General features: G+C 42.6%; 1 long non-coding RNA gene across 2 annotated transcripts in view; it reads right to left on the bottom strand.

Annotated features, from left to right (window-relative positions):
- Positions 1-18,668, bottom strand: part of LOC129386862 (uncharacterized) — a 35,448-nt gene that overhangs the window by 13,037 nt on the left and 3,743 nt on the right. Inside the window, exons 3-8 of one of the 2 annotated variants that reach the window (XR_011891190.1) lie at positions 18,343-18,497; positions 17,727-18,228; positions 13,064-13,146; positions 11,292-11,351; positions 11,053-11,219; positions 10,769-10,917 (exon numbers count right to left, since the gene is read on the bottom strand). This is a non-coding gene — a long non-coding RNA (uncharacterized lncRNA). The remainder of the gene's footprint in view (positions 1-10,768; positions 10,918-11,052; positions 11,220-11,291; positions 11,352-13,063; positions 13,147-17,726; positions 18,229-18,342; positions 18,498-18,668) is intronic. The other variant, XR_011891189.1, reaches the window with a different exon arrangement.

Genomic DNA, 18,668 nt, shown 5'->3' with positions numbered 1-18,668 from the left:
GCCACCGCACATATACTGATTCTCATTGGACCGAAGACTAGACTAATATACATGAACTGCTTTTACGATACAAAAATTTTAAGCTATTAGAGTGGCTTCACAGTCTTGTTCTCACTTTCTTAAAGAGCTACCACTAGACGCACATATCGCTACCCCTGCAAATATAAATACCGTGACACTCACTTAACCGAAGAATACACGAAATTACGTGAACTATTAGTCGAACATGAACTAAACACAATAGCCCTGTTATATCTTTTCTAAAAAGCAGTAAATGGATTAACATATAGCTACACCGCGAGTCTAGCAGTGCTATTGGAGGAATTAGAGGGCAGTAAATGGGATATAATAGGGCTCAGTGAAGTAAGGAGGACAAAAGAAGCATATACAGTGCTAAAAAGCGGGCACGTCCTGTGCTACCGGGGCTTAGCGGAGAGACAAGAACTAGGAGTCGGATTCCTGATTAATAAGAACATAGCTGGTAACATACAGGAATTCTATAGCATTAACGAGAGGGTGGCAGGTCTTGTTGTGAAACTTAATAAGAGGTACAAAATGAAGGTTGTACAGGTCTACGCCCCCATATCCAGTCATGATGACCAGGAAGTCGAAAGCTTGTATGAAGACGTGGAATCGGCGATGGGTAAAGTCAAAACAAAATGCAGTATACTGATGGGCGACTTCAATGCCAAGGTGGGCAAGAAGCAGGCTGGAGGCAAGGCAGAGGGGGAATATGGCATAGGCATTAGGAATAGCAGGGGAGAGTTATTAGTAGAGTTTGCGGAACAGAATAATATGCGGATAATGAATACCTTCTTCCGCAAGCGAGATAGCCGAAAGTGGACGTGGAGGAGCCCGAACGGCGAGACTAGGAATGAAATACACTTCATACTCTGCGCTAACCCTGGCATCATACAAGATGTGGACGTGCTCAGCAAGGTGCGCTGCAGTGACCATAGGATGGTAGGAACTCGAATTAGCCTAGACCTGAGGAGGGAACGGAAGAAACTGGTGCATAAGAAGCCGATCAATGAGTTAGCGCTAAGAGGGAAAATAGAGGAATTCCAGATCAAGCTACAGAACAGGTATTCGGCTTTAACTCAGGAAGAGGACCTTAGTGTTGAAGCAATGAACGACAATCTTGTGGACATCATTAAGGGGTGTGCAATAGAAGTCGATGGTAACTCCGTTAGACAGGATACCAGTAAGCTATCGCAGGAGGCGAAAGATCTGATCAAGAAACGCCAATGTATGAAAGCCTCTAACGCTACAGCTAGAATAGAACTGGCAGAACTTTCGAAGTTAATCAACAAGCGTAAGACAGCTGACATAAGGAAGTATAATATGGATAGAATTGAAGATGCTTTCAGGAACGGAGGAAGCCTAAAAGCAGTGAAGAAGAAACTAGGAACTGGCAAGAATGAGATGTATGGGTAAAGAGACAAAGCCGGCAATATCACTACTAATATGGATGGGATAGTTCAAGTGGCTGAGGAGTTCTATAGAGATTTATACAGTACCAGTGGCACCCACGACGATAATGGAAGAGAGAATAGCCTAGAGGAATTCGAAATCCCACAGGTAACACCGGAAGAAGTAAAGAAAGCCTTGGGAGCTATGCAAAGGGGGAAGGCAGCTGGGGAGGATCAGGTAACAGCAGATTTGTTGAAGGATGGTGGGCGGATTGTTCTAGAGAAACTGGCCACCCTGTATACGCAATGCCTCAGGACTTCGAGCGTACCGGAATCTTGGAAAAACGCTAACATAATCCTAATCTATAAGAAAGGGGACGCCAAAAACTTGAAAAATTAGAGACCGATGAGCTTACTGTCCGTTGTCTAGAAAGTATTTACTAAGGTAATGGCAATTAGAATCAGGAACACCTTAGACTTCTGTCAACCAAAGGACCAGGCAGGATTCCGTAAAGGCTACTCAACAATAGACCATATTCACACTATCAATCAGGTGATAGAAAAATGTGCGGAACATAACCAACCTTTATATATAGCTTTCATTGATTACGAGAAACCGTTTGATTCAGTCGAAACCTCAGCAGTCATGGAGGCATTGCGGAATCAGGGTGTAGACGAGCCGTATGTAAAAAATACTGAAAGATATCTATCGCGGCTCCACAGCCACCGTAGTCCTCCATAAAGAAAGGAACAAATTCCCAATAAAGAAAGGCGTCAGGCAGGGAGATACGATCTCTCCAATGCTATTCAGAGCGTGCTTACAGGAGGTATTCTTGGGACCTGGATTGGGAAGAATTGGAGATAGGAGTTAATGGAGAATTCCTTAGTAACTTGAGATTCGCTGATATTGCCTTGCTTAGTAACACAGGCGACCAATTGCAAGGCATGCTCATTGACCTGGAGAGGCAAAGCAGAAGGGTGGGTATAAAAATTAATCTGCAGAAAACTAAAGTAATGTTTAACAGTTTCGGAAGAGAACAGCAGTTTATGATAGGTAGCGAGGCACTGGAAGTGGTAAGGGAATACATCTACTTAGGACAGGTAGTGACTGCGGATCCGGATCATGAGACTGAAATCATCAGAAGAATAAGAATGGGCTGGGGTGCGTTTGGCAGGCATTCTCAGATCATGAACAGCACGTTGCCATTATCCCTCAAGAGAAAAGTTTATAACAGCTGTGTCTTACCAGTACTGACGTACGGGGCAGAAACCTGGAGGCTTACGAAAAGGGTTCTACTTAAATTGAGGACGACGCAACGAGCTATGGAAAGAAGAAGGATAGGTGTAACGTTAAGGGATAAGAAAAGAGCAGATTGGGTGAGGGAACAAACGCGAGTTAATGATATCTTAGTTGAAATCAAGAAAAAGAAATGGGTATGGGCAGGACACGTAATGAGGAGGGAAGATAACCGATGGTCATTAAGAGTTACGGAATGGATTCCAAGGGAAGGAAAGCGTAGCAGAGGGCGGCAGAAAGTTAGGTGGGCGGATGAGATTAAGAAGTTTGCAGGGACGACATGGCCACAATTTGTACAGGACCTGGGTAGTTGGAGAAGTAGGGGAGAGGCCTTTGCCCTGCAGTGGGCGTAACCAGGCTGATGATGATGATGATAGTTACACCTTCCAATACCCATATACTGACTCTCACTTAAGCGATGAATACACTTATCTACACAAGTTGTTCTTCGCGGGAAAAACAAAATATAGGCGATTAAAATGGCTGCATAGTCCTGTCCTCACTTCCCTAAAAAGCTACAACTGGACGCACATATCGCTACCCCTGCTATAAAGATATATTGACACTCATTCAGGCCACGAATACTCAAAGTTACTTAAACAGTTAGTCGTTTAAAAACGTAAGACAATAGTCCATTAGAATGTCCACAAAGCCCTCATACATCTGCTCTAAAAAGCTTTAAGTGTATTAACATGTCGCTACCTCTACCAACGTGCAAAGATTGACTCATTTGGGGGAATAATAAAGTAATTTAAATAATTTTCTTTTCGCGGGAAATAACAAAATATACGCAATTAACATGGCTGCATTGTCCTGTTCTCATCTCCCTAAAAAGGTACAAATGGACGTACATATCGCTACCCCTGCAACTAAACATATAGTGACACTCATTCAGGCGAAGAATGCAAGAAAAAACGAGAACTGTTTGTCGACCAAAAACTATATACAATAGCGCATTAGGATGTCCACGCAGCCTTGTTATATCTCTTCTAAAAATCTATAAATGGCATAGCACATCGCTATCCCTACCAATGCATATATACTGATTCTCATTTTAGCGAAGAATACACTTATTTACATAAGTTGTTCTTCGCGGGAAAAACAAAATATAGGCGATTAAAATTTCTGCATAGTCCTGCTTACACTTCTCTAGAAAGCTGCAACTTGGCGAACATATCGCAACCGCTGCTAAAAAATATACAGTTACACTCATTTAGGCGAAGAATACATGAAATTACGGGAATCGTTTGTTGACCAAGAACATAGGACAATATACCGTCAAACTGTCCACATAGCCCTGCTATATCTTCTCTAAAAAGCTCTAAAGAGATAAATATATCGCTATCTCTACCAATGCACATATACTGATTCTCACTTAAGCGAATACACGGATTTACAAAAATTTACTTTCCCGGAAAAAAAAAAATACAGCCCATTAAGATAGGTCCACAGTCCTGTTCTCACGTCCCTAAATAGCTGCAACTTCGCGAACATATCGCTACCCCTGCCACTAAATATATAGTGATACTCATTCAGACGAAGAATACACGAAATTCCGTTGTTTGTCGACCAAGAACGTAAGGCAATAGCCCATTAGAATGTCCACAAAGCCATCATATATCTTCTCTAAAAAGCTGTAAATGGATTAACATGTCGCTACCTCTACCAATGGACATCGACTCATTCTCAATTAAGCGAAGAATACACTAATTCACATGTATTGCTTTTAGCGGAAAATAACAAAATATAGGCAATTGAAATCACTGCATAGTCCTGTTCTCACTTCCCTAAAAAGCTACAACTGGACGCACCTATCGCTACCCCTGCTAATAAAGATATAGCGACACTTATTTAAGCGAAGAATACTCAGTTACTTAAATAGTTTGTCGACCAAAAACGTAAGACAATAGCCCCTTAGAATGTTAGCAAAGCCCTCATATGTCTTCTCTAAAATGCTGTAAATGGATTAACATGTCACCACCTCTACGCCGGAAGAGGTAAAGGTGGCTTTGGGAGCTATGCAAAGCGGGAAGGCAGCTGGGGAGGATCAGGTAACAGCAGATGTATTGAAGGATGGTGGGCAGATTCTTCTAGAGAAACTGGCCACCCTGTATAAGCAATGCCTCATGACCTCGAGCGTACCGGAATCTTGGAAGAACGCTAACATAATCCTAATCTATAAGAAAGGGGACGCCAAAAACTTGAAAAATTAGAGACCGATGAGCTTACTGTCCGTTGCCTAGAAAGTATTTCCTAAGGTAATGGCAATTAGAATCAGGAACACCTTAGACTTTTGTCAACCAAAGGACCAGGCAGGATTCCGTAAAGGCTACGCACAATAGACCCTATTCACACTATCAATCAGGTGATAGAAAAATGTTAGGAATATAACCAACCTTTATATATAGCTTTCATTGATTACGAGAAAGCGTTTGGTTCAGTCGAAACCTCAGCAGTCATGGAGGCATTGCGGAATCAGGGTGTAGACGAGCCGTACGTAAATATACTGAAAGATATCTATAGGGGCTCCACAGCCACCGTAGTCCTCCATAAAGAAAGCAACAAAATCCCAATAAAGAAAGGCGTCAGGCACGGAGATACGATCTCTCCAATGCTATTCAGAGCGTGCTTACAGGAGGTATTCTTGGGACCTGGATTGGGAAGAATTGGGGATAGGAGTTAATGGAGAATTCCTTAGTAACTTGAGATTCGCTGATATTGCCTTGCTTAGTAACACAGGCGACCAATTGCAAGGCATGCTCATTGACCTGGAGAGGCAAAGAAGAAGGGTGGGTCTAAAAATTAATCTGCAGAAAATTAATGTTTAACAGTTTCGGAAGAGAACAGCAGTTTGTGATAGGTAGCGAGGCACTGGAAGTGGTACGGGAATACATCTACTTAGGGCAGGTAGTGACTGCGGATCCGGATCATGAGACTGAAATCATCAGAAGAATAAGAATGGGCTGGGGTGCGTTTGGCAGGCATTCTCAGATCATGAACAGCACGTTGCCATTATCCCTCAAGAGAAAAGTTTATAACAGCTGTGTCTTACCAGTACTGACGTACGGGGCAGAAACCTGGAGGCTTACGAAAAGGGTTCTACTTAAATTGAGGACGACGCAACGAGCTATGGAAAGAAGAAGGATAGGTGTAACGTTAAGGGATAAGAAAAGAGCAGATTGGGTGAGGGAACAAACGCGAGTTAATGATATCTTAGTTGAAATCAAGAAAAAGAAATGGGTATGGGCAGGACACGTAATGAGGAGGGAAGATAACCGATGGTCATTAAGAGTTACGGAATGGATTCCAAGGGAAGGAAAGCGTAGCAGAGGGCGGCAGAAAGTTAGGTGGGCGGATGAGATTAAGAAGTTTGCAGGGACGACATGGCCACAATTTGTACAGGACCTGGGTAGTTGGAGAAGTAGAGGAGAGGCCTTTGCCCTGCAGTGGGCGTAACCAGGCTGATGATGATGATGATAGTTACACCTTCCAATACCCATATACTGACTCTCACTTAAGCGATGAATACACTTATCTACAGAAGTTGTTCTTCGCGGGAAAAACAAAATATAGGCGATTAAAATGGCTGCATAGTCCTGTCCTCACTTCCCTAAAAAGCTACAACTGGACGCACATATCGCTACCCCTGCTATAAAGATATATTGACACTCATTCAGGCCACGAATACTCAAAGTTACTTAAACAGTTAGTCGTTTAAAAACGTAAGACAATAGTCCATTAGAATGTCCACAAAGCCCTCATACATCTGCTCTAAAAAGCTTTAAGTGTAATAACATGTCGCTACCTCTACCAACGTGCAAAGATTGACTCATTTGGGGGAATAATAAAGTAATTTAAATAATTTTCTTTTCGCGGGAAATAACAAAATATACGCAATTAACATGGCTGCATTGTCCTGTTCTCATCTCCCTAAAAAGGTACAAATGGACGTACATATCGCTACCCCTGCAACTAAACATATAGTGACACTCATTCAGGCGAAGAATGCAAGAAAAAACGAGAACTGTTTGTCGACCAAAAACTATATACAATAGCGCATTAGGATGTCCACGCAGCCTTGTTATATCTCTTCTAAAAATCTATAAATGGCATAGCACATCGCTATCCCTACCAATGCATATATACTGATTCTCATTTTAGCGAAGAATACACTTATTTACATAAGTTGTTCTTCGCGGGAAAAACAAAATATAGGCGATTAAAATGTCTGCATAGTCCTGCTTACACTTCTCTAGAAAGCTGCAACTTGGCGAACATATAGCAACCGCTGCTAATAAATATACAGTTACACTCATTTAGGCGAAGAATACATGAAATTACGGGAATCGTTTGTTGACCAAGAACATAGGACAATATACCGTCAAACTGTCCACATAGCCCTGCTATATCTTCTCTAAAAAGCTCTAAAGAGATAAATATATCGCTATCTCTACCAATGCACATATACTGATTCTCACTTAAGCGAATACACGGATTTACAAAAATTTACTTTCCCGGAAAAAAAAAAATACGGCCCATTAAGATAGGTCCACAGTCCTGTTCTCACGTCCCTAAATAGCTGCAACTTCGCGAACATATCGCTACCCCTGCCACTAAATATATAGTGATACTCATTCAGACGAAGAATACACGAAATTCCGTTGTTTGTCGACCAAGAACGTAAGGAAATAGCCAATTACAATGTCCACAAAGCCATCATATATCTTCTCTAAGAAGCTGTAAATGGATTAACATGTCGCTACCTCTACCAATGGACATCGACTCATTCTCAATTAAGCGAAGAATACACTAATTCACATGTATTGCTTTTCGCGGAAAATAACAAAATATAGGCAATTGAAATCACTGCATAGTCCTGTTCTCACTTCCCTAAAAAGCTACAACTGGACGCACCTATCGCTACCCCTGCTAATAAAGATATAGCGACACTTATTTAAGCGAAGAATACTCAGTTATTTAAATAGTTTGTCGACCAAAAACGTAAGACAATAGCCCCTTAGAATGTCAGCAAAGCCCTCATATGTCTTCTCTAAAATGCTGTAAATGGATTAACATGTCACCACCTCTACGCCGGAAGAGGTAAAGGTGGCTTTGGGAGCTATGCAAAGCGGGAAGGCAGCTGGGGAGGATCAGGTAACAGCAGATGTATTGAAGGATGGTGGGCAGATTCTTCTAGAGAAACTGGCCACCCTGTATAAGCAATGCCTCATGACCTCGAGCGTACCGGAATCTTGGAAGAACGCTAACATAATCTTAATCTATAAGAAAGGGGACGCCAAAAACTTGAAAAATTAGAGACCGATGAGCTTACTGTCCGTTGCCTAGAAAGTATTTCCTAAGGTAATGGCAATTAGAATCAGGAACACCTTAGACTTTTGTCAACCAAAGGACCAGGCAGGATTCCGTAAAGGCTACGCACAATAGACCCTATTCACACTATCAATCAGGTGATAGAAAAATGTTAGGACTATAACCAACCTTTATATATAGCTTTCATTGATTACGAGAAAGCGTTTGGTTCAGTCGAAACCTCAGCAGTCATGGAGGCATTGCGGAATCAGGGTGTAGACGAGCCGTACGTAAAAATACTGAAAGATATCTATAGGGGCTCCACAGCCACCGTAGTCCTCCATAAAGAAAGCAACAAAATCCCAATAAAGAAAGGCGTCAGGCACGGAGATACGATCTCTCCAATGCTATTCAGAGCGTGCTTACAGGAGGTATTCTTGGGACCTGGATTGGGAAGAATTGGGGATAGGAGTTAATGGAGAATTCCTTAGTAACTTGAGATTCGCTGATATTGCCTTGCTTAGTAACACAGGCGACCAATTGCAAGGCATGCTCATTGACCTGGAGAGGCAAAGAAGAAGGGTGGGTCTAAAAATTAATCTGCAGAAAATTAATGTTTAACAGTTTCGGAAGAGAACAGCAGTTTGTGATAGGTAGCGAGGCACTGGAAGTGGTACGGGAATACATCTACTTAGGGCAGGTAGTGACTGCGGATCCGGATCATGAGACTGAAATAATCAGAAGAATAAGAATGGGCTGGGGTGCGTTTGGCAGGCATTCTCAGATCATGAACAGCAGGTTGCCATTATCCCTCAAGAGAAAAGTGTTTAACAGCTGTGTCTTACCAGTACTCACGTAAGGGGCAGAAACCTGGAGGCTTACGGAAAGGGTTCTACTTAAATTGAGGACGACGCAACGAGCTATGGAAAGAAGGATGGGTGTAACTTAAGGGATAAGTAAAGAGCAGATCGGGTGAGGGAACAAACGCGAGTTAATGAAATCTTAGTTGAAATCAAGAAAAAGAAATTGGCATGGGCGGGTCATATAATGAGGAGGGAAGATAACCGATGGTCATTGAGGGTTACGGACCGGATTCTAAGGGAAGGGAAGCTTAGCAGGGGGCGGCAGAAAGTTAGGTGGGCGGATGAGATTAAGAAGTTTGCAGAGACGACATGGCCACAATTTGTACAGGACCTGGGTAGTTGGAGAAGTATGGGAGAGGCCTTTGCCCTGCAGTGGGCTTAACCAGGCTGATGATGATGATGGCCTCCTCCAATCGGCATATACTGACTCATTTAAGCGAATATTACACTAATTTACATATATTGCTTTTCGCGGGAAATAAAATATAGGCAATTAAAATGGCTGCATAGTCCTGTTCTCACTTCCCTAAGAAGCTACAACTGGACGCACATGTCGTTACTCCTGCAAATAAATATATAGCGACATTCATTCAGGCGAAGAATACACGAAATTACGTGAATTGGTTGTTGACCAAGATCATAACACAATAACCCGTTAAAATGTCCACACAGCCCTGTTATATCTTTTCTAGAAAGCTGTAAATGGATTAACATATTGCTACGCCTGCTAGTAAATATATAGTGACGCTCATTTAGGCGAAGAATACACGAAAGAACAAGAACTTATCGACCAAAAACTAAATACAGTAGCCGAGTAGAATTTCCACGCAACCCTGTTATATCTTCTCTAAAGAGCTCTAAATGAATTAACATATCGCTTTCTCTTCTAATGCACATATACTGACTCATTTGAGCGAAGAATACACTAGTATACATAAATTGCTTTTCGCGAGAAAGCACACCAAAATATAACCCAATAAATGGCCGCCCAGTCCTGTTTTCACTTCCCTAACAAACTACATTATATGGCCCATCGCAATATCGACATAGTTCTGTTGTCTCGTCTAAAAAGCGGTGACAACACGCACCTAACCCTACTTCTTAAAATGGACATATACTGGCGCTCCTTTAGGAGAAGGCGCGAATTTACAAAAAAAAGAAATACTTATCGCGGAAAGAACAAGCCTGTGCCTCGTTACAATGCGAGTGCAGCTATGCTGCATCTTCCCTAAAATGCAGTGATTGGACGCACATACCGCTGCTCCTGCCAATGCACGTATTGTGACCTGCATTTACGTGAAGTATTCATGCGTTTGCGAAAATTCCTGGTCGCGAAAAAAAAAAAAAAAGCCAGCCCATAGCCTATTATAGTGTCCACAAAGTCTTGTTCTAACTTCTCCAATAGCTGTAACCGAACGCACAAATCAGTAACATTGCAAATGCGCTTACATGCCCTCATTTATCTATTTCATTACCACGCCTATTCTAATTGATCACCGGTGATTTGTACTTTTGGTCGCAGATCTCGACATGTTGGAGCCGTTAGTTATCAATTGAAGGCCACAAAGCAATTAGTACATACATGGCGCTTTCTGAATTAGTTTACATATCTTGCACTCGGGCAATGTGACTTTGACGGACCTCTTTGCGAACTAAAGTTCGTATCTTGTAGCGAAAAGAAGTGTTTACGAAAGGAGATGAGCACTTTTGCTTGCAACGTCAGACAGACAATGGCAAAATGGTAGCCCAGGCAAACACAAGCCGCGATATTGTTTCTCTCAATAATCTCTGTTATGGCAGCGAAGGCGATGTATAACCGCAAATAAATGACTGAAATAAAGGTAACAAAGTAAGGACTGACGCTAATTTCGAAGATGGTAACTTACCCAACTATCCCTTTTTACAAAGAAATTGATAGAAAAAGAATTTCGCCTCCTGTGATTCTACACCGCCCAGCCAATCTTTTCTTCAGCAGCATACAAGGTCGGTTGAGCCACCAGGTCCGGGCAAGCGGCAAGACACCAGGTCGCCAGAACTGCCATCCATTTGGTCCGCAAGGCAGAGAGCAAGACACCGGTTTGTTAGAACACCTGGCCGCCATGACCACAAGGTGGGTAAAATGTCACTATGACAAGTGGCCATCACGTCTGTAGTGCGGGTATGAACATACCTGGTCGCTATAACAGCTAGCCACAAGATCCGCAGGACATCTGGCCGCTAGATCTTGCCACGGGGTGCGCCGAGCGGACAAAATGATGCTTGGTTGCTAGAACAGCTGGCCACCAGGTCCTCAGGGTGGGCAAGTCACCAGGCCTATAGAACAGCTGGCCAAGAGGTCTGCAGTGTGGGGAGCAAGCCAACAGACTGCTATGAGAGCTGGCCACCAGGTCCGAGAGGCTGGCCACTGACCGCTAGCCGCGAGGGCCACAGAACCAGAACGGCAGGGTGGGTAGCAAGACACCAGGCCGACTGAAGAACCAGCGACCAGGTCAATAGGGCCGGCAGCAAGATACAAGTACTTAACTGCTGGCCACGAGGACCACAGTGTGGGGACGAAGACATCAAGCCGTTATAACCACCCACTCAGCCTAGTTCGGCTCAGATAGGTTCGTCATCTAAGAGAAGCACCTACCGCCAAAAACTCCGCAAAACAAGTTGGCCTGAAGGTTGGTGACGAAATCTGTTGCTTCAGCAAAGCAGCCTCGAATTACACACATTAGATACGGAAAACAGGTGAACTTTCAAGGGAATGCTAATTGAAGTGTTTTGAAGTCACAATTTTAACACATTTGAGTGCGCAGAACTGTGTTTAGTTATATTAGAATTATCAGATCACTACGGAGTCTGTGGGCTCAGCTTCCTATCTGTTAACTGAATATGAATGTGTTCTCGCTTGAAACTGTGCGGGTTCAGTTATGCAATGGCCAATGACAAGCACGCGCAGCAGTATCACGGCGGAGTAGCTTGCATTACCACCGATCAGGAAGGAGCCTGGAAGACGGTAAGGTGCTTCCTCTTTGCAGCAGCTTCAAATTATTGGGCATAATAATCAAAAGCCACTCCGGGAATATGAGAGACGCCTTAGTTGGAAGCTGCGGACAAATTTTCACCAGCCATTATATGGCAAGAACGCGAAGTATATCGAGAAGACAGATTTCACTGCTGGGATGCTGGACTCTGAAGCGTAGCCATTGGAGCAGCACACACGAATCATCCGTGGTAACCGAAGGTTCGTTGGAAAGGAGGCTCGAAAGCGCGCGCATACTGTGAACAACGGAGCCGCTTTCGCGCCAGATTTCAAATAACTTGTAATTGTAAGGCAATGCACGTCCGCTATTTTATTCGTAACGTGTTCCCCATACGATCATCCACTGAATGAGTTCCAATTTACGCATTTCGCATTTTTTCAGTAATAGCATTAGCCAGGTAGCATAATTTTACTTCGGCTAGCTTTACCCTTTTATTTAGTTTAGCGTCCTGTGACACATAAATGCTAACCGTTATAAGAAACGTTGACGCACTCGAGTTTAGTGAGCGCGACGTTGTTTTTACGCAATTATTGTTGCAGAGCGAAAGCCAATAGAAATAATTTGGAGGACGCCTAAGCTTCGCGTTTAATATTGGAATGCGAGAGCATTCAAAGATCCCGGACTGCTTCTCACGCTTCCAGACAACTGCAGCTTATGCAACCTAATGTTCCTCAGGAAACGCTGGCGGGGAATGCTATGCACGCAGGCGAGCTTTCTAGTAGAAACGCGGCCTCTTGCGTCGGCCGAAATTGGAGGTAGCTCACAGACGCGCCAAAAGAGTTGCATTATTTTCAGGTTTCCTTTATTGTTTCCCACTTTTAATAATTAGGTCTGAAAAAATTTAACATAACGGCCATGCGCTGTTGCTGTTCTGTTTGATGACATTTGTTTTTGGAATGTCATTCTCAAAATTCAGAGGAACAACTTTGTCAAGAATTTAAGGCAAGGTGCGAGCAACTTCAACTCATGCGCTGCTGCGGCAATATAACCCGCATATACCGTATGTCATGCAGCAAGGTGTCGCATGACATAACCTGAACGTATACGGCAAATTTCGCACACATCACGCCAACGCCAACACCAAGGCCGATGGCCCGTAACGCTATGGCTTCACTGCTAGGATGCAATAAGTCACGTCTTCAATGTGCTTACCTTGCTAGTCTGGCCACGATAGTCGGTCACCATGCTGCCACCCACGCTGGTCGCGGTTACGATGCACGAAAGGCCAGCATCGCCTTTGAATGACAATGGTTCCCGAAACGACCAGGGCGATCCCGTACCGTTCGTTCACAGCACCGTTGAAACAGAAAAAGAAAGAAAGAAAAAGACACCGCAAGCATATGTCAGAAGCACGGTGATAGAGGCGGGGACGCGAAGCCTTGCAGTTCTATTGTGGGCACCCTGAAACACCACCACAGTCTGTTGAAAATTGAAGTTTATAAACACAGACAGGCAGACATCGAGAAGTCGACCAAAGCATAAGACAACAGCCCATTATGTGCACACAGCCCTGTTATAACTTCTCTAAAAAGCTGTAATTGGATTAACATATCGCCACCTCTACAAATAAACATATACTGACTCTCCCTTAGGCGAAGAATACACTAAATTACAAAAATTGCTTCTCGCCGAAAAAAGAAAAAAGAAACTAAAGCTCGTGTAAATGGCTGTACAGTCCTGTTCTAATTTCCCTAAAAAGCTGCGACTGGACGCACATATCGCTACTCCTGTTAATAAATACATCGCGACACTCATTTAGGCGAAGAAAACACAAAGTTTTGAGAATTATTTGTAGACCAAAAAGATAAGAAAATAGCCCGTTAGAAGGTCCACACAGCCCATTATAACATCTCTAAAAAGTTGTAAATGGATTAAAATATAGTGAAGAATACACTAATTTACAAAAGTTGCTTCTCGCGGCAAAAAGAAAAAAGGTTATAGACCATTAAAACGGCTGCAGAATCCTGTTCTCACTTCTTTAAAATGCTGCAGCTGGAGGCACATATCACTACCCCTGCTAATAAATATAGTTACACTTAGACGAAGAATACACAAAATTTCGAGAACTGTTTATAGACGAAAAACAAAACGATAGCCCGCTATAATGCGCATACAGCCCTCTACTAACTTCTCTGAAAAGCTGTAAATTGATTAACATATCGCTACATCTACCAATAAACGTGTACTGACTGACTCAGGCCAAGAATACACTTTTTGAAAAAATTTCTGTTCGCAGGAAAAAGTAACAAATTATAGCCCATATTAATGGCTGTACAGTCCTGTTCTCACTTCCTTAAAAAGCTGCGACTGGACGCACATATCGCTACCCCTGTTAAGAAATATATATTGACACTCATTTAGGCGAAGAATACATGGAATTTTGAGTGTTGTTTGTGGTCCAAAATTATAAGAGAAAAGCCCGTTATAATGTCCACACAGTCCACTTATAAGTTCTCTAAAAAGCTGTAATTGGATTACCTTATGGCTACTTCTACCAAAAAACATATACTGATTCTCATTTAAGCGAAGAATACACGAATCTACAAAAATTGCTTTTCGCAGGAAAGAAAAACAAATTATAGCCCATTAAGTTGACTTTAGAGTCCCGTTCTCACTTCCCTAAAAAGCTGCAACCGTCCGCACGCATATATCGCTACCCCTGCTAATATATATATATATATATATATATATATATATATATATATATATATATATATATATATATATATATATATATATATATATATATATATATATATATATATATATATATATATATATATATATATATATATATATATATATATATATATAGTTACACTCAGTTAGGCGAAGAATACACCAAATTACAAGAACTATTTGCAGACCAAGAACATAAGACAGTAGCACATTATAATGTGCACACAGCCCTCTTGTAACTTCTCTGAAAAGTTGTAAATGGACTAATATATCGCTACCTCTATCAATACACATATACTCACCATCACTTAAGTGAAGGATAAATTAAGTTACAAAAATTGCCTTTCCCAGGGAAAAAATATAGCCCATTTAAACAGCTGTACAGTCCTGTTGCCACTTCCGTAAAAAGCTGCAACTGTCCGCATATATCGCTACCCCTCCTAATAAATACATAGTTACACTCAGTTAGGCGAAGAATACATCAAATTACGAGAAGTATTTGTAGACCAAAAACAAGACAATCGCACGTTATAATGTGCACACAGCCCTCTTATAACTTCTCTGAAAAGCTCTATATGGAGTCACACATCACTAGCTCTACAAATAAACATATACTGACTCTAAACGCAAACGAATAATGCACTAAAGTATTACAAAAATTGCCTTTCTCAGGGAAAAAAAGAAATTATAGGGCATTACCTTCCTGTAAAATCCTGTTCCCACTTTCCCAAAATGCTGATACTGGGCGAACATATCGCTACCCCGGCTAGCAAGTACCTAGTGACAATAGTTTAGGGGAAGAATATGCGAAGTTACGATAATTTTTTGTCCACCAAAAACATAAGACCATAGCCCGTTAGAATGGCCACACAGCCCTGTTATAACTTCTCTAAAAAGCTGTAAATCGAATAATATATCGCTACCTCCACCAATGCACATGTGACTCTCACTTAAGGGAAGTATAAACTAATTTACAAAAATTCCTTTTCGCTGAAAAAACGAACAAATAATGGCCCATTAAAATGGTCTGTACAGTCCTGCTCTAACTTCCTTAAAAAGCTGCGACTGGACGCACATATCGCTGCCCCTGTTAAGAAATATATAGCGACACTCATTTAGGCGAAGAATACAGGGAATTTCGAGTATTCTTTGTAGACCCAAAACATAACACAATAGCACGTTATAATGTCCTCACAGCCCTCTTACAACTTCTCTGAAACGGTGTAAATGGATTAACATGTGGCGACCTCTACCAATAAACATATACTGACTCTCGCTCATGCGATGAATACACAAATTTAAATTACATTAAAAAAAAATTGCTTTCCGTAAGAAAAAAAATTATAGCCTATCAAATCGGCTGTACGGTCCTGTTCTCACTTCCCTAAAAAGCTGCAATTGAAGGCACATATCGCTACCCCTGGTAATAAATATAGACTGACCCTCATTTAGGCGAAGAGTACACGAAATTTCGAGAATTGTTTGTCGACCAAAGAGTTTTAATGACCACACAACCTTGTTATAACTCCTCTAAAAAGCTGTAAATGGATTAACACACCTCTACCTGTTCCAATAAACTTATACTGACTTTTTCTTGAGCGAAGAATGCACTAATTTACAAAACGTTCTTCTCGCGGGAGAAAAAGACTAATTATAGCACATTAACATGGTTCTACAGTCCTCTTCTCACTTCCCTAAAAGGCTGCAAATGGACGCAGATATCACTACCTCGGCAAATTCGCATATAGTGACCCTTATTTAGGTGGAGAATACAGGTATTTGCCAAATTTACTCCTCGCGGAAAAAGCAAACAAGAGCTCATCAGAATGTCTAAACATCCCTGTTCTCACTTCTCTAATAATCTGCGACAGGAAGCACATATCACTACGTCTTTAAGTGTACCTATAGTCCAAATCACTTGGGTGAAAGATACACAAATTTACAATTTTTTTTTGTCACGGAAAAAAATATGATATAGCCCAATAGAATATCCACACAGCCCTGCTCTCATTTTCCAAAAATCGGTGATTGCATGTGCGTAACCCTACCTATGGAAATGCACATATACTGGCGCTCGTTCAGGAGAATACACGAATTAACCAAATTTCCTTGTCCCGGTGGGAACATAAGCTCGTAGCTCGTTAGACTGTAAGGACCTCTATGTTCTAACTTCCCTAAAAAATTTTGACTGGACACACATATCAGTACGCCGGCAAATCTACATATAGTAACGTTTATTTATATATATAACACAGGCATCTGTGAAATTCTCGCGGAAAAAAAACAAAGCCCATCTTAATTTCCCAAGATTCATGTTATCACTTCTCTAATAAGATGCAACTGGAAGCACATATCAAGGGCTATTTAATTGTACCTATAGTCAAAATCATTTGGGCGAAGGTCACAACAATTTACGAAAATTTTTTGTCATGGAACAAAACATAACATAGTCCAATAGAATATCCACACAGCCCTGCTCTCACTTTTCTAAAAAGCGGTGACTGCACGCACATGACCCGAGACAGCAGAAGGTGCGTTGCCCTCGGTGACCGTCTACACAAATCTGCCGAAGAGCCCTTTCTCAATATGACAACTGCCTCGAATATGTTCAGAATTCACAGGGTTACAATTCTATCCTACTTCTCTGTGCACACACCTTCTTCAGCATTTCCTCGACAAGCATCCCACATCGCCTTCGTCCTGGGTACATCGCTACGCAGATGCGCCACACAGTGCGTCCACCCGATTTGGTGTTTATTTCGGAATAGCATCTTAACTGTGTTGAGAACAAGTCCAGTAATTGTCGGAGGCTAAGCTTTTGCATAAACACTGCATAAATTCACTCTTTGTGTAGGCTGAAATCAAACTACTGTGCGCCCCGCCGTTCGTTGTATAGCGTTTACTAAAGGGCTACTCTTCAAATAAGCAACCAACAAAGCGAGGTAGAAGGTATTTCTACATGACATCAAATTCAAGAAGGCGTTAAACATAACAGGCAGCTGTACATTTGTCTAACGCAAGACACGCCTACTTCACGAGCACGAAAGACGAAGCGGTTACAGTAAAAAGCGTGGCTGCTACACCAAAAGTTATTTGAACATAACGAAATCAAAACAGTCGCAAGGATTGTGCTCGCCTCATCTGCTGCTCGGATAACAATACACCAGGGCGCACGAGGACAGGTGATCACCAGGTTTGCAGGGTGCGTTGCAAGACACCACACCCCACGTGGTGAACACCAGGTTGACAGGGCCGGACTTTACCTGGCCACGAGCTCCACAGGTCCATCAATACAGGTACGCAAGAACATCTGGCCACCAGGACCACAGGGCGGGCAAGTCACCCTTAGAACCGCTGACCACCAGGTCCCCAAGTGTGGGAAGCAAGACGCCAGAATACTTTAAGAGCTGGCCACAATGTCCACAGCAGGGATAGCAATACACCAGGCCTCTGGAGAACAGGTGCTCACCAGGTCTGCCGTGTGCGTAGGAAGGCACCAAGCACCTTATGGTGGCCACCAGGTTGACAGAGCCGGACTTTATCTGGCCACGACCTCCACAGGACCGGCAGCAAAATACAGGTACGCAAGAACATCTGGCCACCAGGACCGCCGGCAGGGCAAGTCACCTCTAGAACCGCTGACCACCAGGTCCCCAGTGCGGGAAGCAAGACGCCAGAATACTTTAAGAGCTGGCAACAACGTCCACAGCACGAATATCGATACACCGGGCCTCAGGAGAACAGGTGCTCACCAATTCTGCAGGGTGCGTAGCAAGACACCAGGCCCCTTATGGTGGCCACCTGCTTGACAGGGCCGGACTTGAACTGGCCACGAGCTCCACAGGGCCGGCAGCAAAATACAGGTACGCAAGAACATCTGTCCGGAGCCAGGGATTCTTAGCACCATCTGCGGACAATGTCGGACCGGCAGCCATTGGAATATGACCCTGGCAACGTTTAACGCTAGAACGTTATCTAGTGAGGCGAGTCAAGCAGTGCTATTAGAGGAATTAGAGGGCAGCAAATGGGATATAATAGGGCTCAGTGAAGTTAGGAGGCCAAAAGAAGCATATACAGT

This window comes from Dermacentor andersoni, chromosome 11 (assembly GCF_023375885.2).
Source record: "Dermacentor andersoni chromosome 11, qqDerAnde1_hic_scaffold, whole genome shotgun sequence".
In the NCBI taxonomy this organism is placed as follows: Eukaryota; Metazoa; Arthropoda; class Arachnida; order Ixodida; family Ixodidae; genus Dermacentor; species Dermacentor andersoni.
Note: the sequence above shows the minus strand (reverse complement) of the source record. Positions and strands in the feature narration are given on the sequence as shown.